At 43.2% G+C, this 23385-nt stretch overlaps 1 protein-coding gene across 4 annotated transcripts in view; it reads right to left on the bottom strand.

The window, feature by feature from the left end:
• Positions 1 to 23385, bottom strand: part of LOC105200313 (POU domain, class 6, transcription factor 1) — a 112299-nt gene that overhangs the window by 77153 nt on the left and 11761 nt on the right. The gene's annotated exons all lie outside the window — the stretch shown is intronic.

Raw genomic sequence — 23385 nt, 5'->3', positions numbered from 1 at the left:
GCGTAGTGATTGGTGCTCGATATATATATGTATATAACACACACATGTACATCTATACCTACCTACCCTCCGGAAAGGAAGGAGAAGAGACCGCGCTGACACAGGAGGAGAGAACAGACGATGCGCAACGAGGATTCCGGAAGGGTACAAACGACGAGCAACCTGACGTCTACGTCGAACGTTCCGAGCTTAATAGTTGACCCTAGATAGAGGATAAGAATCGCTTCGATTCGAGCGACGAGACGTGTCGCGGATTATATAATTAAAGCTAAATAACTTTGCAACAGTCGGATAAATTAATACTGCAACGTAATAGGACAGAAATGAGATATTATGACGTTTTAATGGGTACAAATGCGACGAGGGAAAATCGAATCGTCGCATACAGTCTGCGGACCGATATACGAGCAACACCAGCGTGAATGCGCCAATTAGAGTATCGAAGGATTCCACTGCTACCGCCGAAACTCCGGAGATTCCTGAAGGACCTCGACGAAGGTATTTGTCCAACGTCGTGCTTGCGGTGCTCGTTCGAGTAACGATTCGATTCGAGACTACGGCTTCGAATTTGCATCTATCGCGCTGTATTGTCCATCGCGCCTGTTTACACATTTGACCCGGATTGTCAAGCTAAAGTTCGTATTCTCTCTATTTAGACACAATCGAACTTGATTAAGGATGTTGAAATTAACTTCGGACCGATACGTATCAAACACGGCTCACCAAGCACAGCGAGGTAGGGGAGAGCCATGATCGCGATCCTATTGATCCTCAAACGTTGAGTTTCTCGACACAATATGTATATTTTCACATTACGGAACGAGGGATTATTTTATATTTGATAATTAAAAATTGCCGTTAAATTCCATTTACATTTAAATCAACCGTATGCCGCAGTTGTTATTGATAAGCTGAAACCAAATTCTTCATTTTTCATTTTTCATTCGCCGATGTTCGAAAGCTACCAAATGGATCTTGAAGAGCACTCGTTTTATCGTCTAATTTCTAGAGCGTAGCGAGAGTACGCGGTTTCTGACAGTCTCTCGATAAACGGTCTATTAACGAGAAGAAAACACCATTCCCTTTCCCATCATTCGCAAAATCACGCGGAGGGGAGTCGATTTCCCGAAATCCGCAGCGATTCGCGGCGGTGGTTCATTTGGCCGGCGTGATTTCCTCCGCGGTGGACGCGCCGTACCACGCCGTCTAAACGAACGACGCGACGGTGTACGGCGCGACACCAGTTTTTTTTCGCATTATAAATTCTCTGCTCCGGACAGGCGCCCCGCACCCCGTCGGGGTTTTCCACGCTTTTGCCGACGACACGCGGATGGCCGCGTGCTCACACATACGCACAGCACGCCCACGCTCGGTCGCGCGCATCTACACGAAGAGCGGAGACGCATAGCGAGTCGCGTGATTCGCACGTGAATTCGAATTCACATTGGCCGCATTGAATTCGCAGATATTCAGAAGAGGAAGAGGAGGAAGTGGTGGCGGTGGCGGTAGCGGAGAAGGATGAACGGGCGCGGAAAGAGGCGCGGAGGAGGCGGGCGATGGCAGGCATCGGCACGGCGGATTCCGATTGAAGTCAATACTTTTTCAGCAGTCCAAACTCTCCCTCCCACAGGCGCGGTCGCGAGCACGCACGCACGCACGCACGCACGCACGCGCACGCACGCACGACGCACGCACGCACGCACATATCTTCGTTAATAATATACGCGGAAATCTGATTATTTTTCTGCTTCCCCGTTTTAATTCTGAACGATTTTTTCGTTTCTCCTCGCCCCGCGCCACCCCGCCTGAGTGCTCTCACCCCGCGCTTTCGTTGCACGCTCGGTCGTGTGCGGTTCGATGTTTTTGCGCGGGGTAAGGTCCGATTGGTTGGCGTCCGCTCGCCAGTGGGGTGGGAAATGAAAGGTCGGCCGTTCTCGAGCGTGTGTGCACGTACGTACGTAGCACGCGTGGTCGTGATGGAACGTGTGCTTCCCCGGAGAGAAAGAGAGACAAACAGACCGAGGGAGAGAGCGAGAGAGAGAAAGAGAAAGAGAGAAGCAACAGAGAAACGATAAGCGGGTGAGAGGGAAAGACACCCAATGCGCGAACGATACTTGTCGAGGCAAGACACTGGAGCAACATCGACACGTCCGCGTCGGTGAACGCGCGAGCTCCTTGGTTCAGTTTGTGTCCTTAAGGCATTGCCAGTTTCTGCTTGCTCAATCGTCTCCCCCGCTACATCCGCCGATCGACTTTCACTTCGACTTCGTGAATTGTCTCGAGTTACACATGAGTTTGCCCTATCGGCGATTCTCGTGCGACGAACTAGCTTTTCTCGATACTTGGTAAATAAGTTGCCTTTTCAGGATCTAATTCGCTTTTGTTGACGACCACTTATCATTTTTAAGCTTCGTTCAAAGATCAAGAGAGGCAAGTCATAATGAACATTTTCATAAATATAAAACGTGCGAAAAAAAGTTATTAAAACGTATTTTGAATCCCAGATAGATATCAGTGAAATACTTACGTATATGAAGAGATCCGAGGTCACTTTATTTTTCATTATATTTTCATCGCGGTTATATTACTGCCGGCGCTGCGTGTTACGCGCCGCAAACTATAACGCGACATACCATCGACCGCTTTGACATATTCCTCCCCATTTCGTTCCAACTTTTTCCGCTTATCGCGCTTTGCCGTTCGGGCCCGCGTTTTTAATACTCTAAAATCAGAAATTAATGGAATAATTTTAATTCGCCGCCCTAATGGGCTGTCCGTCCGGTTCTCTTTACCAGTCGAAAACGCCGCACACTGCCGCACGATGCCGGCTGCTGTGTAAGAGTGTGGCACACACGCGTCGCGTCGCATTGCATCGCGTCGCGTCGCCGTTAGCCGAGGGCGGAAAGATCATGGGCGGGGGTGGACGGATAGACGGCGATGGCTTTTTTCGACGGACAATAAAATTAATTTTGTTCGATTCCGATTAACTTCGTTTGTAATCACGCGAAAAATAAACACGCACGAGAGAAGATAATTCCGCCGTAGTCGTTCCGCCACCCATCTCACCCACCACCGCCGCCACCCTGTGTCCCATCCTTCGTCCTTCCCAGGGCGCGAGCAACCACCCGCGTTCCCCTTTCCATTTGTCCAGTCGCCTGTCCATCCGTTCGTCCGTCCGTACGGTGGCAAACGTACGGTGACCGCTCTCTCTCTCTCTCTTTCTCTCTCCCCCCCTCTCTCTCTCTCTCTTTCCAATAGATATACCAGTCGCGTCAAAAGTCGCTACAGATTCATCGATAAATGCGAAATCGATTTTTACTTACTAACATGCTTTTTTTCTCTCACTTCTAACGCTTTATCTCTTAGCACTTGAATGGTTTTTTAACCAGACTCTAGTTTAAATCCCGTCAACCTTTTCAACAAACTAATTTTCGTGACATATCGGTGATGTATTAATAGAAAATTCACACAAAAGTGATAGTTGGAGGATTTTTTTATCCGTTTTATATTTTTAAAACTCGAGTCGACAAAATTATTTTCCTTCTGGAAAGACGAATTAATACACAATTAGGCCTTTCGAGTAAAAGCGCGTAATTCGTGATACACCCTGTATATTTCCTGCATCCGGACCGCGAGCGGACCGAAACGTACCGAATAAAAAGCGACGAGAAAGAGAGAAAGAGCGAGAATAGGTGGCCGGGGGTGGGCCAGAGGGAGAACGGAGTTAAAAAAAAAGGAAAAGCAGACGCGGATGAACTATTAAAAGGCACGTTCGACCGGACGCCATGGCCGGGGGTTTTCATTAAAATTCTTTCGATCTTTTAACATTTCCAATCGGTGTTTGTCGGAATATCGAGTTCTCGCGCGCTCTGGTAAAAATGTAAACGACCGCGTCTGCCGTAACGCGGGCTCGACAACGGCCGAACTAATAAGCGTCTCTCGCATGGATGACATTTTCAAGTGTCACGATATCGAGGCCGTCGGATGTTTTTGAAGTTTTCAACTTTTTCTAGTGAGACTTTCTTTAACAGCGCACGCTTCGGAAAAGCACACTTACTTATCTAAATAAGTATAAATATACTTATATACCCAAGTATAAAGAAAACCATTTCAATTTGTTCAATGAGCTGTTTATGTGTAACGAGATTTTTTTTGGGGGGGGGGGAAGGTAAGAGAATTTTTTATGCAGCACACGGATTATATGAACTGAATTTATTAAGTCGCAAATTATTAATAATTCACGGCGTGCTATAATTAATCATATTAACGGAGAAGGAGAACGCTGCGAGTAGATGATCCGTAGCGTCAACGATGAGCAAATTATCATTTTCGATGGGTTACGCGAGCCAGTGAACGATGACCCGAAACAGTCATCGAGAAAGTGATGAACTCGAATTCCACCCTGATTACCAGCGCGCGCTCCATTAACTCGAATTTCGTGCGAACCAATCGACCGTACTAGTCATCGTTGTTGTAACCCTTTCAAATAGCAAGTCCTTCCTACAATTACCGATTTGCGTGCGCGTGCTTCTATTAGCGTAACGATTTAACGTAAAGCATATTTTACAATTTATCCACATTGCAGATATATTACGCTCACTATATAGTAAACATCGAAATGTACAAAATCGACAAAATCCAAGTGCCAAATATATTACGTGAAACGATATAAGCAACACAATTTCGCGCGTCCGCTGCATTTTGTAGAGTATCATGATTTCATTTGAACGGTTTACCGAATTTTGCAGACCGCAATCATCGCTTCGCGTCTAACAGGAATAAATTTAAGAATGTTATAATTTAAGAAATTGTCGATTATTTAAAATTTGATCCGATTATTTAAAGACTTGGGTCTCTTTGGCTATTCTTACCTAAAAAATCATAGTAATTATAAAATGTGCGGGTACAATAGTTTTTTATTTTTATCCCTATTTATTTAATAAATGCCCAATGTTTCCTAATTGTCTTTTAATTTAGTCACATATTTAATCAATGATAATCTTCAGGTTTAAAGCTCATAAACACGCACTAATTAACTTCGGCACGTGTTACTCCATTTAACCTAAATCGCCAGAACGCCATGTATAAATCATTAAGCATTAAGCGCACTAATTACATCTGTTCCTAAGCAGCTACATTAACGAACCGTGCTGAACTGGTCTCACCGCTCTGGGAAGACCAAACGAATTTAGTACGCGGCATTACTCCGCTGGCTCTTAATGATTCTTGAAATGGGTCAAATAGGTCAAAACGTATCTAATATCGCGAGCGTTCGCCTCGGAAGATCGCGGCTTTTCTTAAATCTGGTTAAAATCGGTCAGCAACGCGATCGATTACAGCGTTAAAATAAATCCGAGGTATAAGAATACATACGGCTCGAGAAGGGAACATCGTGTAAAGTAGATTGAATTTTATCGCGGTGGCAAGCATCGCATTCTGAGACGCTGATGCATATACGCGTGCGTTTATGCACATCGCGGTGCATCGCGATGCATCACGAGAAAGAGAGAGAGAGAGGGAGGAAAACGCGCAGAAGTTAAACGAGTCCGTTACCGCGTGCGTTTTTTTCTACGACAGCGTGTTTCGTGAGCTCGGTTGGAGCCGCTTCTTTCCGGAGCAACGCCGCCGTGCGCGCGGTGAATCATTATTTATTTTTGTGTTTCACGCTGTCAAGTGGCGGTGAGAGAAACGAACGAGGGAGCGACGGTATACGGAAAAGGGTGGGGAAAAAGGGCGCGAGAGAGCGGGCGAAAGTCGGAGGGAAGAGGATGCTTCGGCGAGCGCCGCGCGCTCGAGTAATTATTACGGATTTTCCGGATCTAATTCTCCGGACGGTAACACGACACAATTCACTCACGCAGATTGCGCACGAGAGGATGTAAATTCCTGTCAGTCGGACGGTCCATTTCATCTCCTCTTTTTCGCCGGAGCTCCTAACCGACACCGAGGTCGGAGCTGGACGATTATTCGGTTTTCCACTTTCTCCTCGCCTGTTCTTCGCTCTCCCTCTCCCCCCTCCCTCTCTCTTTTCCACGCTCGTTTCGCGCCCTCGTGCCTCCATCCAACGCTTCGTGGCTTTTAACCACGATTTTACATATCTCGCGTGTATCTTCCGAAAACGAAACGAAAGTCGAATTTGAACTGCGATTACAAATTTATTAGTATTGGCATTTAAATCACGAGAGAGAAAAGTTTAGATATCTCGGTAATAACAAATATATCTGCGAATCTAAAAAAAAAAGCTCGATATGTGATGATTCTGAAACAAAAGTCCATCAACAGTGTATTTCTGCAAATGTACAATAAGCGTGCATTTGCATTTATTAATATCGTCTAGTCTATCTGGCTGAATGACTATTATGGAAGGTAAAGTGAAGCAGCAAATTTGCAGCATTCACGAAACGCTTGAAATGTTGTTGAAATTATTCGTTCCCGATTTACGTGCTAGCTTTCCCATCGGTTCTGAAATATCCACTTAAGAAAGATCTATATTCAAGGCTGCCTATTTTTATCCGATACAGACGAGATCGGGCATCGACATATGAACGTACGTACACGTGGAATCGTTAGTATGCCATAAGGCACTAATCGTCCACCAAAAAAAATGCCGCGATGTCAATCGATTGATTTTATCTCCCCTCATCGTGCGCCGAACCCCTTCAAATGCACGTTAAAGCTACACATGCCGACCATGTGGTACAATTATATGAACACTCTCATTCCTATCTGAAAATTTTACCGCTTGACGATAGACGTTAGTTAAATCGGGTAATGTTACCTGTCCTTGAAAAGACGACGAGGGCCGTAAATGCCATTCGCGCTCTATGTTTCGCGCGATTATTCGCATGTTGCCTAATTAAACGCTCGCCGCTCCGAATATCATGTTCACCCGGTTAGATCTAGATATTACTCAACGAGCATGCGTGCGTCAACGCATAAACGTGAGGCGGTACGATTGTGTGCGGGCGGTCATTAAGGATGCCAAGGGCCACTAATCGTCATCAGAGACGTATTCACCGGTGCGGCGCCGTACACAGAAAATAAAATTGCTTCCCCACCCGCGCGCCAGTCAATGGACATAATGATTATTTTCTGCGGTATAATGAGCTCAACCGCCACCGCCGCATCGTTGTGTCTACGCGGTGGAAAGATAATAAAAGATTCAGGTCAATAGCGGTGTAATGAGGTATCTGGAATCCATCAAGGATTCATACGCTGAACATACATAATAAAGACCACACTGGTTAATGTATAGGTACGTAGCGCGAAATGCAATTTACCTAGAGAGAGATAGAGGGAGAGAGAAAGAGAGAAAGAGAGAGAGAGAAAGAGAGAAAGAGGGAGGGAGGGAGGGGGGAAAGAGAGAGAGAGAGAGAGAGAGAGAGAGAGAGAGAGAGAGGGTGTGGGTGTGTGTGCGTACGTGTATACGTACATGTATAGTCGCCGCACGCCGGTACGATCGCGAAATGCGTATCAGCGGCTTCACTTAGGATTGTCTGTTGCCAACGAACCGTTATTTGTACATGAGATAGAATGCATCTTTGTTACGTTTATGTATATTGCGGCGAGCCGTTGCCGGATAAAACTCGAGTTATCATAAACAGTATGGAAAGGAATTATTTATTGCAGCGAATAGTATTCTCACAAAAGCTAGGATAACATCAATGGCGATAATGTCAGCTAACGTAATTTACTCGCGCAACGCCGTGGCCGCAAATTGAATCGCTTGGACTAACCGCATCGAAATAAATGGCGAGGTCGCAATTTAATAAGGACCAGTCACCATCTTCCGGTGATTAATTCTTGCTAAAAAGTTTCAGCAACTTTACAGACTCCTTTCTCATGGATCTTAACTTCTCGGAGTCATTCTTGCCAACCGCCAACCCCCCTCGTCCACCAGTGAAGTAAACTTTTAATCCTCTGCTCCCCGAGAAGAACTTTCTATCCTGTAAAACAGTCGGCAACGACACCGTTTCCATATTTGACGCATCGACACCTGATATCTTAATTTCTAACTACTTAATTATTCAGCGCTCTTTTCTTATTTATATAGATTTTTTTACAATGCCGGATCGATCGTTTTAATTTAGTCAGTTGCCTTAACCTCAAGAACTCTTTTTCTTTTTTACATCCTAATCCTTATCGAGCAAATCTGATAGTGTATATTAAGAATGATGAAAAAATTGTTTTAAAAAAATGTACAATAAAATAAAATAAAATGTTTGTTTCACCAGTTGGATATTTAATCGATTAGTGTCTGGACTTGAATACACTTTGGTAGGGAAGTTCTATATCTGCAAATTGTCCTCAAAGGAACGCGTAGTTACTTTAGAGGGTAAACGCAAAAGTGGGCGTATATTGAAACCAGTTGCCAACAACTTGGACAATTATAACGATAATTACGACATATATTATGCTAATACCGCGCGCCCATTTCGGTATCCGTTCCGTCTTTATTCGCAAAGTTCCGCAAAGAATTACGATGGAACTTTCTAAACAGCCACTTGGCATGCGACGATCGATTCCTTCTCTCACACGCGTGCGAGGTACCACATGGGTGTGAGGACTGCTGATAATTAATAAACACTGTTCGAACGATGCATATTAGTGATGGATTCATCTAAACGGCCTCTTCGAGCTTCGACTAAACATTTACTCGGGGACCAATTATGACAATCATCGTTCTATATCGGTGCATCTCTGCCAGATACGATGGCATCGTGAATCGCACAATGAAGAGCGAAAGCAAGGAGTAATCCAAGCGACAATGCGCGCGCGCGTTTGTTTAACATTTAAACGCCATGGGCGCGGGATGGTTTCAAATAAAAGCGCATCGGATGAAAAACGAGGATCGTAAACCGGCTTGCAGAGCCTTTCGATATTTTTTTCGGCGAGATACAAGTTATTACGCGACGCTTGGCGCAGCCCCGCTTGAAATCCCCGATGCCATTAAAATAGAAATGGGAAACCCAGCCCTCCCAATTCCAGCATAATATTGTGATTACGATATGCACAGACGTTTTATATATATGCGCGTACACCCGCGCGAGAACTCCAGACCGAGTGCCCCTTGCCCAGTATACATCCAATATCAGAATCGGCCCTTCGCGTTTGCCATGCATTTATTCCTGCATAAGCGACCCTGCCCGTGCGTCATTATATTTTCGGTATCTAATATATATTTTAACCGCAAGATTGTAACATTTCAACTCGTACACCCCACGACGACTCTAACGAGATATGCGCGGATGCTACAATCTCGGGGCGATATCTGAATTTTTAATTGTAATCTGTTACGTATCTGTTATACGTTAGAATTAAAAGGTAAAATATATCACGTCGATAACATATGTTGACGATCAACATGCGAGTTTAATAAAACGGATTAAGTAGCCGAGGGCACATATATTAATTCGTGACACTACACCATTTGCTTGCACAAGTTCTGACATCTGTACGAACAAAAATAGCATTGTTGAACAATACATTATCGATTTACGCCAAGTTTTATATTGGACGCGAAAATATGTCTCGGAGTGGCGCGCAGCTGCATATTTGTTGCTGCTAGAGGGTTGCGCTTCATGCTTGCTGTGTATTTATTCCTGCCCGCGCCAGTCTGTCGTTATTTCTCCAACGCCTAATGTATGTTTCAGCAACACGTATCTGTCTGCTGGTCGCTTTAAATTTCCTAGTATAAATCTTCTAAAATATTTTCGCTTCTAACAGATGTAGTATAAGTCATTTCTCTTAACATTCACTTTTTCTTATTATTACATCTTCGCGGGCGATTTTGCTCAATTCGCAATCGCGAGTCTCCCCACTTGAGTTCGCAAAAGTTGAATATCGATAATCAGCAGCTGTGTCGAAAGAAAAAAGAAAACTTATTTCGACGTCAATTTAATTTTGTCTTCACTCCTACAACTTTCATGATGTTACCCCCTATTTTCTCTCTCCGCGACTTATAAAAATCCGCGGAATTCCAGAGAGCAGTGTGCACGAAAAAGAGAAAGGGAGAGAGAGAGAGGGTGCTACACGGAATACAAAACAAAACTATCGCTTACGCGCGCAGCATCACCATAAATCCCAAGTGTATGGCTACGTAGGTCGTATTCGCGCGTGAGATAGTGCTCGGAGTAGAGAATGTATCAAAATCAGGCGCGAGGTTGCTTTATGGACGGGAACGCTCGTAAATACGCACTTCTGGTACTCCTGCTCGACTACGGAACGGCCGAGACTCGGGAGAAACTGCCTGGATACGTTAGGCGATAGAGAAAGGGCTACGAAATAGCTTCTACGGGATGCTAATAAAAGATAGAACTGGCTAGATAAACTCACGCGGGCGATACCGCTTCTCGCCTATCCTCGCTAACGCCATTGTTTCGGGCATCGTCGTCTTCTGACCGACACGTTGACGGTGGGAAACAATTGATTATCGAAACATGATACAGTTCAATTTGAATTTCTCATACCTGCTTACAAAAGCATCGGTTTACATTAATTCCGATTAATTTAAAATCTTTGCGATTAAAAAATGTTCTTAATGCACCTAGGATTGTGTGTGTGTGTGTGTGTGTGTGTGTGTGTGTGTTTATAGTCCAAGAGTCTAAGTGATGCCAAAAGGGATCACGAAATATAAATCAATATTAGTTGATGCAAATTTTTCATGCAATTTAGCTGGAATCGTTGTGATCGTATCGTAGATTGCGTTTAAGCGAGGCATGGTAGAAATAATTTCATTATGGCATTACGCGCAGGGAAAAAAAATATGTATGTCCTGTATCTGTCTTGAAATTGCCAGCGGCAAAAATCGAGCCTTGGGAATACATTTTGAACATTAATATAAATTTTTATTATTTTTTTATCTTGGCAAAAAAATCGCTTTTATCGGAAAGTAATTACATACTGCATAATATATAAATGTATCTAAACCAGTAGCCCTTGTTTCTGTGTGTTCCGATGAAAAATTTGCGCTCCGTGTTTAAAAATTAATATGAAATTTTTTATTACTTTTTATCTCGGCAAAAAATCTCTTTTATTGCAATATAAAATAATTACGTATTTTATAAAAAAATTTTATGTGAAAAGGGATATGTTACGATCCAATCCGAAAATGAAAAAATTGATCGTATATTAAATATTGTCCGGTTGGTTGGCGCGTTCTCTCGACGCGCGCGAGCGAGTCCGACGTAAAGTATCGACGAAAAACTCCTTCTAATGCCGATTACAAGAGGTAATAATGTGCTAAAAAGCAGGTGCAGAACTTTGCTTAGAAAAGAAAAATGTTGACAATTCCAAGGCGTTAAACGAACACGCGAGATCGAGCGGAACTCTTAAACGACGACGGTTAACAGATACGAACCTTCGACAAGCGTTTCGCACGCATCGCGAATGTAGTGCACGCGTTTACACGCACGCTCTCCGCAAAAGCGGAGTAGATTGACATTTTCAATCGCTCACGAACCGTTATTAAAACGTCATGTACACGGACGAGCGGCCGTCGCTTGACGGGAAAATTTGACTTACTGGATCTCGGCTGTCCCCCCGATTGCCTGGCCTGCCTTGCACGACTGTATTTTACTTCAATCAATTACAAAATGTTGGCGGCCGGCTTAACGACAAATGCATCGCGAGATGTGAGATAGCGAGACTCGATAAGTCGCAGTTGACAAGAGACGGCAGTGATTATCAAGTTTGTGCGACGCTTCTTGCGCTTCTTGCGCTTCCTTCGCAATACACGCGCACTAACAACCTGTAAAGCAAAGAACTCGAGTGGATATTCATCATTTACGTAAATTATTTTCATGCTGCTACACACAGCTGGTACGTCTGAAGATACCTATCGCCAAACGGCGATTATTTACTCATATGTGGTAGTTTGTAGATGTCGTCAGATATAAAAAAAAATGCGCATAAAATATTGCCATTAAATTACTACAATTCAATTAAAATTACTGAAACATTTGTGCTTTCGTTTTATCTCATCGAGCAGGTTCGATGCTTCCATTTTCTTTGTGATAATTTTTATCAAATGACACGCTAACGTCTATCGATTATCTATTATTTACGGATTTTCGCTTATCCTTAATAAACGCGTCCAACTCATTCCGCGAAACGTTTCAATTAGCACGTTACGTCAGAGCTGTACATATATATGCGCTACGAAGTCAACACAATCGATTCCTTAGTGTAATACTTAAAGAACGTGTCGAAACTTCTCATTCTCGGCAAGCGAACGATCATATTGCGCGCACCCAGGAGGACAATCATTCGTAAGATGCGTTCGCATCGAGGGTACGTTAACGGTTCCCTGAAACGTTCTCTCGAACGATTCTCACCCGATTCGAAGCGGTCTGCGGAATTCCCTTACGAGCCGTAGAAACAGTTATATCTTCTGTAGACGGGAAGAATGGATCGATGCGCCGTGATCGAAGTAGCTTTTGCCGCATACGTAATATGATTTCGTATAAGCGTATGCATTCGCATTTATACTTTACACTACATAATACAGTATCGAAATTTATTTTGAACATTTAGAATTAAACACAAAAGAGATAATTTTTAATTCATTAAATTGTGAAATTTATAAAATGTAATAATAGTACTTATTCGCTAATTCTTGAAATTTTATATTTTAATTTTATAATACTAATATATACGTAATTATTTGTCATAAAAAAGGAGCTTTAATAACGTAATAATTAATATAAATATTACTTGTGTATTATATGTAATAGCGTAATGATTAATATAAATATTATTTCTACATTATAAATGTAATTATAATAGTATTCTTTAAGTCTTTCATTTAATGGGAACAACTTTTTGGTATCTTACATCGGCGAGATATTTTCTTACAGTTTCATGTACTTATACACGGTAATCTCTGATATTGATATCGGTAAAAAGTCGCATAAAAAATTATTCGAAAATTCTTGATTCATTTTTAATTGAGTAATTCGCGTTTCCTTCGAGTATACTATCTGTAAAAAATGAAGAGGATAGAGGTTCAAAGTTTCAGAGGGATACCCGTATATGCTGTTCTTGCCGCAAGGAGAACGGCAGGATGCAGCAGGACACAAGCAGGCCGCGTGAATGCAGGGAGCAAGGTGTTAGTCCGCACGGAATTTCCTACGCTTGATGCCGGATACGAGGCTTAATTGCACCGCCACACAATGTAAATATGCCGCGTCAGTTAACCGTCTGTCCACGTACACGCACGCGTAACACGCACGCGCATGAACGAAACCGACCACTCTGTCATCTACGATAATGCCCGTTGTGTCATCGCTCACCAGTGTGTTATCGTTCGCAATGAATTCTTGCAAACGTGCCGCATCTTCTTCATTCGCCGTTATATTCGATTTCGAGTACAATTTTTCCAACATTTTTTCTTATCATGTTTCTGCGTCATATATATTCGCAAAAATACGTTGCATTTTTTAGCGTTACATATTTGCAACTAAAATGGATTGTTCAAAAAATTTGTAATAATAAATACCATGAACTTCGCGTGAGTAAAATCGAATGGGTTCTTTATGGTAACCGAGATGATCATTAGCTAACTCGGTGTTGAAAGAGCGAGACTGCACGTGCGCTGAAATTTCTTTAGCCAACGTTCGTATTATTTTAGTTTCGAACGTCTGTTACTCCCGTAGATCCAAGCTACCTGACCACGTATTCCTCTTTTCCTTTCTACGAGGCACCGATAGAGAAACGCAAACAGTATGCACGGTGACCTCGCCGTAGGAAGTTTCTAATCCCTGTGGCGGGCTAACGTTCAAATCTACCATGAGCTCGCCCAGCGGATAGTTACACCTCGGTCCAGAGATACAGGTAATGCCTGTTTACAGATATCGGGGCAAACATTAATACAGAGTAGTCTCGGCGCACACCGGAGGATTATATTATTCTTGGGCAGCCGAACGGTCACTAACTTCGCAATGAAATTCATCCTCCAGGCACGAAGATTGTTTCCATATTTGTTCTCTGTTACGTAACGAACACCTTGCAACAACCATAAATGGATCCAAACGCGATAACGAAGTTCATTTACAAATTAATTCCGTTATTTATTAACATTAAATTTTGATTGAAATTTTTATGAAGCCAGGAGGAAAACTTACCGCCCACATCCTATTTGATTAATACAATATTGCGCTTGGAGCTTCCAAATTGAATTTTTATAATTGTCAATTTATTACAATATAGACACTTTTGATAGCTTTAGATGCATCGGCATTTCCAATTCCATAATTTAAAAGCAAGTTGATATTTGTCACTTTGTGTCATTGCATGGACAGCGATATATTGGAGCTTACATAATTAATAATTGTTTTATTTTTCGAAATTTGTGCGCGAGATAACCAACATCCAACAACGTCCCCCAGACTTATCCTTTTTAGAAATGCCGATAAACAAGAAATTCACGGCGAACACTTGGACGTCAACAAACCTATTTCTTATCATTCGCCTTCCATCCCTTCGTGCGAGACTCGAAGGCCAGAGACGAAGGATCGACAGTGACAGTCGCCTCTGAAGAGCGACTGGGTGGCACCGACGAGACGCACACTTGTGCAGTATCATCCCTTTCAACCCTGTACTTAGGGTGACCATCTCATTTATATAGTAAAACAGAGTCGCGCAATGGTGAAGCAGGGACGGGAGTTGAGTTTGTTTGTCGAGCAAACGTTTGCCGACGACACCGCCGGACACTGGTGCCTAGCTCGCTCTGGTCCTTGGTACAAGTCTGTCCGGACCACTGGAGGAGGGTACAGGGTGGTGGTGGTGGAAGGGGTGGGGATTTAATACCATCTCCCAGGATGAACAGTGGTGGTCAAATAACTTTGCCAAGTGATTCTCTGCGACGGTATTAATGTGTCTGGCCCTTTCGGATTTCTGCTCCATCGCGAAACGTCGATAATCTGTGGATGGTGTCTTTCGTAGGTCATCAAACGAGCTCATCGATTCTACAGCATAAATTGCTTTCGTCTCTCGCTGCTACCCGCTCCGTTTAAATAATTTTTTTTTATATCTCGAATAAATCACCATTATTGTAGAAGTAATTCACAGCTATATATTTCTTTTTTTTCTTTTATTTTATAAGAAACTAAAATGTATAATTTAAACTTGTAATTTCTTCAAAAAATTATAATAGCTGTACCATATTAATTGCTTAAATATAAAATGTATACAATAAAACACTATTGGCTTCGTCCGTTTCCAAGATACGTGGAGCAAAGTTTGTATACCGCGTGACGGTTCGCGAATTCAAGATTCCATTCGTCTTATTCCAAGATCCAAACATCAAGGTCGTAAATCCATCAATAAATCCCTGCGCCCTCCTCGCGGTGACCACATTTGCTTAGGGATAAGAAGCAAAGACAAGCATACGGGGGCGGAGGTGTAAGTCTGTAGGGCAGTGAGGAATGGCTCGGTCTAGCGGGCCTTTAGCCCCGGCTTAGCATGTACTGGAAACACCATCCCCTATCCTTCGTGTCGGGGCCAAGTTATACCCGCAAACAGTCGTACATTAGTGCCTGCAGGAGTCCTGCAGGATTTATAAGGGGCGCCCGCGGGCGCACGGGAGGCTATGCGGCCGTCTCCCGATGGTTAAAACTAGAAGAGACGAAGTGCGGGCAGGAGTATGGGAAAGCGAGAAGATCCGAGAGGAGGTCAATCCAGCAGAGAGAGGGCACACTGCGAAAGCTCCACGAGATTCTAGATAGCGGCATTGACCCGTTGTTCGATTAGCAATGAGTTTACCGAATCTCTATCAAGTTTATTTCTATTCTTCATTTAATTCAATCATGTTACGAGGCAGCTAAGCGATTTCCGTGAGTCTTCGTTGGAAATTCCATGTCTTATCGACAACTCAAGCGGTACGAGAACTCATTTTGACATTAGAGAGTCAAAGTGCAATGCCCCCTCGACTGTGCCGAAGTGTTTCCTCGTTTCCGCGCTTTAACGAGCAATTGGCACACGCCAGAAACGGACGAAACACCAGCGACGAGCTTAAACTCGCTTCTGGAGTCTCTAAGAGTTCCATTCGGTACGTGAGCACGTCGCCAGAGGGTTGGATCGGCTCCGCGAGCAAGTCGGGAGGGGAAGGCCCGGTGAAGGGGTTTGGTCAGGGCCGGCCGGTAGAGAGAGAGAGAATGGGGCGGTGGGTGGTGTAGCCAGTGGTCAGCACACTTGGCCGACCCTACTTCGCTAACTAGTTTAATGATATATGTTGAGCTACAAGCGCCTTGATTAATCGTTAACTAATGTTGGACCTCGTAGTGCACCAGTACCAGCACCATCGCCAAGCAGCACCGAGGTACGCCGGGATGGGTCGGAAAAGGGGTGGTGGCGCGGAAGACAGGAAGGGCGAAGGTTTCTACCGCAGCCTTACCCTCGTCGAATCCACTGCTCGTGAATTCGAGCGTGGCCAAACAGAAATCTAATCTCACTCAACGTATAATTTGATTTATGACTCGCGGCCGCGCAGTAACGAAAGGAAAGAGAAAAAAGGTCGCGAAGGATGACGGAGGAAGGAAAGAAAGAAACAACGAAGGAAGAAACGAAGAAAGGAAGGAGGAAGGAGGAAGAAAACAAGGAAGGAAGGAAGGAAGGAAGGAACGGCTAGTTCCAAGGCGTCGATGCAATTTGTTGGAGTGTCCATCGTTTTTTAGGAGAAGGGTTGGCGCGCGGGGAGCCTGAACGGTCCGTACGCAAATTTACGTCTCGCGAGATACGTCCGAAAACCCTCCTCAGCCTCTTCGAATTGAATTAACTCGGCGTCTTCCCCCGTCCATATTCCTGAGCTCCGCACGTGGAACATTGGTCATCCCTAATTCGCTTATGGCCCTCGATCAATTAAGTCGTCGGCTATTCGCGCAAATCCCAGTGACCCTCCCCCTCCTTTCCTTCATTCTGTCCTGTACTTGCTTCAAGATAAAGCTCTCGCTAAGCATTATAACTGAATACGTCATGAATATAAATCTGTGAATATCACGTACCATTATATCTATTTTCATCTCGATAAACCAATGACTCCGATGACTAGTTTATCGTGATTCCCAACAATTTATAAATTGAATAAAATATTTTTTCAAACCGTCATCTATAAAATATAAATTTCTTTAAAATTACAACCATTTCAATGTGATTCAAAATTGAATTTGCATGTATCGAGTTTGCGAAAGTTTATGTTAAATATTTGAACGATACAGTTCGATCGATAAAAATCGCTGATCATAGTTCGAATATATCAAACGAATGTGGTTAACATATCACGTAACCGAAAACGTTTCGCGTGGAGAAGTGCAACGGCAGAGTGAAGGGGAGAGAGGATGGCTCAGGATGCAAGACACCGTGAAATTACCAGCAGAGTCTCCCATCCCCAGAGGGGTGGGTGGGCGGCGGAACGGACTCTGTCCACTCCGCGCCCTAGGAACCACTGTCCAGGCGGGTATTTGTCTTGTCTCCTTGTTTATGAGATCCAACATTGTTATTTGGCACCGCACCGGGGAGTTCTCGGTGCCATGCGGCCGGTAGTTTCCGGCGAGTTTCCTACTTTAAAAGGCCGCGTCCCGGTGCGCGATTACGTTCTGACTTATCCGCGGTTCTTCCCGTCCCACGATCGTCTTTAATCAAGGTCTGTCTGGACACTCGCAAGACACGATTAAACTTTGCACCAACAACGATGGACGACGTAAAGTTCGAGCTTTTCGACTGGACTACAATATTTTTGGAGCTTTTTCATAACGCCAAAAAGTCGTTTTCCGACAAAAGTCAATTAATCAGCTTTTAATGAATTCTTATTATGCATCTAAAATACTTGATGTGTTGTGTGTATCTGAGATATAAAAATTAAATTAATTAAATTCAATAATTAACTTTTAACGACAACTGCTTTGTACGAACGAAGGAAATAAGCACTGTTTTTCGTTCGCCGTTCGTGCTGAGGAATAATATTAGAGCGTGCTTAATCGTGACAATGCATTAACAATGTATTACACTCGAGTTATCATAAGCAGTGCGGCCCATTCAATCTAAAGTATTCTTAATAATGCTCGCGTTGGCGCTGAATTTCTCCGGAGCACATTATCGTTAGGTGAGGTCGCATTTTCAATTAAATTATCCGATACAATCGCGGCACCTTATCGTAAGTGTAATATGTTCTCGATTGCGCGGCAAGCATCGAACTGCTACGGACAATAGCGCCATATATGACTAAGCGAATTGCAATCACGTTTCCGTTGTGTTTAGCGTTGCTCGTCGACGCTTTGCTTTGTTTTAAATTAGTTGAAATAACGCTATCGATCTTATCTATCCGGATTATTTCTCGATTCAAGGATAAAATACTTTTCGCAAACTCGATTGTTATTCCACATTATTCCAAGTATAAAACAAATTGTAACTATAAATATCGATATCAGGAGTAATAACTATAATGTTATTGGATAAATATCGACTATTAAGCGATAAGCTCTGACGGAACAGAGATAATTAAAATTAATCGACTCTGAAAAACAGAGAGAGAGAGAGAGAGAGAGAGAGAGAGAGAGAGAAGTAACAACACTAAAAGATAATTCTGTCGTGCATCTAATCTACTTGCTATCGAGGAAGATTATATGTATTGCAAGATTTCTCGCGATTAAAATAACGGTTATCCATTCCTAGAGCGTCTAGATATCTTACATCAGAGAGAATTGAATTCTTAATCAATGTTTCTACATAAATTCTGAGAACCTCGTTAAAAGACGCACCGCAATTAAATTAGTGTTGGCCGAGTAGTGGACGCAACATATGTTTTCAGAGTGAATGATTAGGCATGTGGGTCACTTAATGCTCGTCAAACGACCAAAAGAAACGCCCTTCCTCTTTCATCGCAAGATGTGGCCCGTCAGATCGCTCGACACGAACAGCAAATGCGAGCAAATTAAATACATTAGAGCCACATTATTCCTCAATAGTGAATACGATAAATGATTTCGTTATAAAAACTCGTCAACGACTATCTCGCGACGAATACAAAACTGTCGCGAGGAGGGAGGGTAAATAGGGGAGGGGGCAGGGGGAGGAGACACAGAGCATGCTGCGTCGGAATCATATCAGAGTGGAGATTGAACGAATGACACCGTGAGCAAATTTCCGCGATCGGTAGAACGGCGAAAGCGAGCGTCACCCTCAAAGAGCGTCCGGCAATTAATTTTACAAGGGCGCAAAAGGAAGCAAAAAGTAAACAGCCCGGCGCGCATCCCGGGTCCATCGTCGCGACGATGGGTTTTATATCTCCGCTAGTTGTCAGGCCAACGAGTTCTGCCTCGTTGGCCACCGCGTATAATGTCCACCGTCAATATAAGCTGTCGGATGCTTTTTCCTAAATTGACAGATTTTCAATTTAATCAAGTTCCAATCTAATGGAAAAATGCCCGATCTATCGGTCGCGCGAGTAAGTGTGCGCGCGCATACACACACACGCATACGTATGTGAGCGCGTCTGTGTGCGTATGTGCCGACGGGGATGACATACACATCGAGAGAATGTATGGCCGACGCGCGCGGAGGGGCCAGATTGAAATAATACTTTTATGTTTAATCGCAATCGAGGAGCCTGCCCGGCGACGACGCGGAACCACCCGCCGATCTCCGAGATTAATCTATTGATAAACATTCCATCACTCCGCGAATACCATGTGAGAGAAATAGACGAGCCATCGATAGAATATCTCGGCGTTTTATTCTTTTTACTTCTTCCACTTTTTTTAATTCTTCTTTTTGCCACCCATTTCCACGTTCGTCGTTCTGACCGCATTGCTTTACGGACGATCGCCCGTCAAACGTACGTTTTTATTAGCTAAATCTTTTGCGACCGGCAAGTGTAATAATGCGTCACAAAACTGTGGGATTTTTCAACGAAAGTGCGACCGTGCGAGACTCCTCGTTCTTGGGTCACCGGCGCGACCGAACGTAAGTTTTATCCGCTCTTAAATCATTCGCCTTTAAATCGTGATCGTGTCGCAACGATGATTTGCTCATTCAAGAGCATTATTTCTCATATTAGTAAAATCATCGGGTGATCCTCAATAGCTGCTGTAGCAGCCTATTGTGTATAACCGACGAATATTATTATGCTGCATATAAAGAAAACCGCAGTGCTGCGACGCGATAACCAGATTTTTTTACGACCGATCAGGGCGCGGGACGTCTCGGCGAGTCAAAAGCCGACTGCTGCGCGAGATGACTGTTTCTCGCCGGATTCTAATCGGCGGTCGCAGAGACCTGTGCGCGAGACTCTCGCCCACCAATAATCATAATAATTGTGAAATCCGATCGAAATGCAATTGAGTCGCTGAAATGAGCCACCGAGGTAATGAGATCCGATCCGTCTGGGCGTTCACGACTCCCCTGAATCGTTTACCTTCAATCACTTTCTTGACAGATGCATTTACGGTCGGGACTGGTGGCCATCAAGCTGGAATGCGCCTTAAGGCTGGTTACGGCGTATCGATCCATCGGACGGTCAACGCGCCGGATTCAGCTACGTGAAATTTGCGTCTTCGGATTCGAGAGGGTCTGGATGGGGTCGCTGCTTCTGCGGCAAAGCCTGTAGATAGTTTAGCGGCTTCTATCGTGTGACCGGCGAAATCTTCGGGACCACGAGTGGAGGAATATTCGTGACGATGCATCCGTCGGGCGTTTAACGGTTTCCGGTCCGCAGATGTGTCTGTAGGATACGCGAATATTTGCATATATATGCACATTACTGCGGTCTTCGCGGATGCAAAGGGTGCTCGATCCGTTTTGAGCTAGGCTGCGCACTTCTCCAGTGTTGCGTAATATATTCGTATTTTTACGTTATATTTTACGTTACTCATTTCTGAGATCGTAGATGGATCGTTTGCCTCTGCCGATAATTTAAATACCTTGAGAACATTCTGAGGCGAGTATACGTAAGCGCAGTTTTTACGATCCTCTTAACGAATGTCTTCGTTCGATTGTACGACCTTGTGCATCTCACAAAATCCATGTTCCTTATATCCTTATACTTATTAGCGCCGCTGAATATCCATTATTCTCCCGAGAAAGAGAGATATTCCGCAATTAAGAGGAATGGCTAATGGCACTGAGGGGGTCGTTAAGAATACCGCGTTCAAAGGTCTAATAATTTATGATCGTCGAACAGAAGTTCGAGCGACTGTGGAACTCTACGCGAGTGAGCTGCCCGCGATGAAATCGCGGATAAGTTATTCCGCTGATATAACACCCGCGCGCGCGTCTCCGCGTATCAATCGATTCTCCAGCAAAGTGCGGGAGATTTAGTTTCGACGATCGAGAAAATTGACAATGCTTCGACTACAGTCGCGGAGGAATTTTTTACACGCGCGAAATCACCGGACGATGATCGATCGCGTTGAAAAATTCTTTTCTTTTTTTTTAATCGTTGCGCATTTGTCACGGATGCGACGGCATTATTATCCTGCTATAACCGGAGGTATACCGGAATATTTCTTTTTGCCGGATGTAAATGAAACGTTCTCCTTCTTTTGCGCGTAAATTGCACACTCCCTTCTCAGATACGCGCCAGGCATTAAGTCCGTGCGTGAAGTCCGGCGTGGATGCCGTGTTTGCCGACGGGATAATAGTGTAATGGATGGACAGGGACAACAAGCTCTAAACGGATGAGACTGCCGTTTTCGAGACTCTAGGCGAGACGCGCTGTCGTCGTGCCGCGATTGTTCTCCTCCGTCGCTTAATTGGCATCATTGTCGAATTCTTCGTAGAGTCTAATTCTTTACGTTTAAGAATATCATGCGGCTTGCGTTCTAGCAATTAAGATCGTAAAGTGATGGATCAATGTAGCGACTTAATTATATCATTATCAATGAAAGCGGTTTGCGCGTGACGCTAGGAATTTGCTAATCTTTGCGATGCTTGGACCTGTGATGGACTTACTGATTATACATTTTTATAATTAATACGATATCTTTCGATGCGTTTAGTATTCCATTATAAACTACATTTACATACCATTTTTGAAAACTGATAAGAAACGACTCTGTGGAGATTCGATAAGTGAGAGTTAATTGTCCCAAAGGAAAGTAGACACGTTTGACGACTAGTAATCCCCGGACGCTTGTTTGCTAAAGTTTCCCTACCGGCTAGTCCGATGTGCAAGCATCGACAAAACTGGTCACCGTTCATTGAAGCGGGTACGTATAAGCTACGTGCAAATATTTTCCGCTTTACGATCGCGCACAGCTGGAGAAGTCAGGATTTTCTCAGTAATACTTTACCGCCTCATTTTAACGACTTACAACTACCGTTGCTTACAACTAATTTTACTACACGAGAAATAATTAACGACCGATTTATCAGTTTCACTAATGAGTTTTCGCTTAGCTTATCCACCTCTCCCAATTGCGAAAGTCTTTTCTAATTTTTATATGAATCTCATCTCCATATTTTTCTGCGCGAGCAAGTTTTACGTTACAAATATCGATAAATTTACATGATATTAGTAGTGGTAATTATACAATACGATTTGTTTGTGGTTAACATTGTCAAATTTTTAAAAGATTACTGATCAGCAGATAGCTCAATAAAAAAAAAAAGAGAGAAAGAGAGAGATGTCAATGGACATTGTTCTATTCTATATATAATTGAAAAATGTGAAAATTTTTGTATAACACTTTGACAAATGCATGCATTATTAGAAATTTTTTATATTTCATATTTCATCTCTTCGATTTATCCACGGCTTTTGTCACTATCGTTTTGTTAGATTTTTGACGAAAAATAAGTTATGTTATATTAACAAGCGATCGTATGTTAAATAACAATCTTAATTTGTCTGTCGCTTAATTATATTTTTGTCTCTGTCAGTTTGCAATCATCTTAATACATAATATTACTTATTTCAACTACGAAATATGCCACTCAAGATTGCGCAATGAGCAGACTAACTACTTTCTTTTCGAATAATTACTCGGTAGATATGCTGTAGCACTTTGATCATGACAAAAATCTGTTGTGTACACTAAATTGTGCATTATATAATTCCATTCCGGAGTTAAATGCTATGACGATAATTTTGATTCCCTGATATCTTAGAGAATGTTACGTAATTTCGTAATGTGAATCGATACACGAAATTACCGTTTGACTTAGTGTCTCTGAGTTCTATCATAAGATCGAATTTAATGTAAGAAATTTGGTTAAAAATGTTTTAAAAGATATTGACAAACGTCGACGAACGAAATCGCGTACCGACTTGGTGGAAGTCATTCGAGTATGCTTTTGTATATTAATCTTATACATGTTAGAAAGATCATTGACCGATTTAGGTTGAGATGCGTCATGGCGGCTACTTAACCATTCAATTGGTTGTCATTGACA

Source organism: Solenopsis invicta, chromosome 11, assembly GCF_016802725.1.
Source record: "Solenopsis invicta isolate M01_SB chromosome 11, UNIL_Sinv_3.0, whole genome shotgun sequence".
In the NCBI taxonomy this organism is placed as follows: domain Eukaryota; kingdom Metazoa; phylum Arthropoda; class Insecta; order Hymenoptera; family Formicidae; genus Solenopsis; species Solenopsis invicta.
The sequence above is the reverse complement of the archived record's forward strand: the minus strand, read 5'-3'. Positions and strand labels throughout refer to the sequence as shown.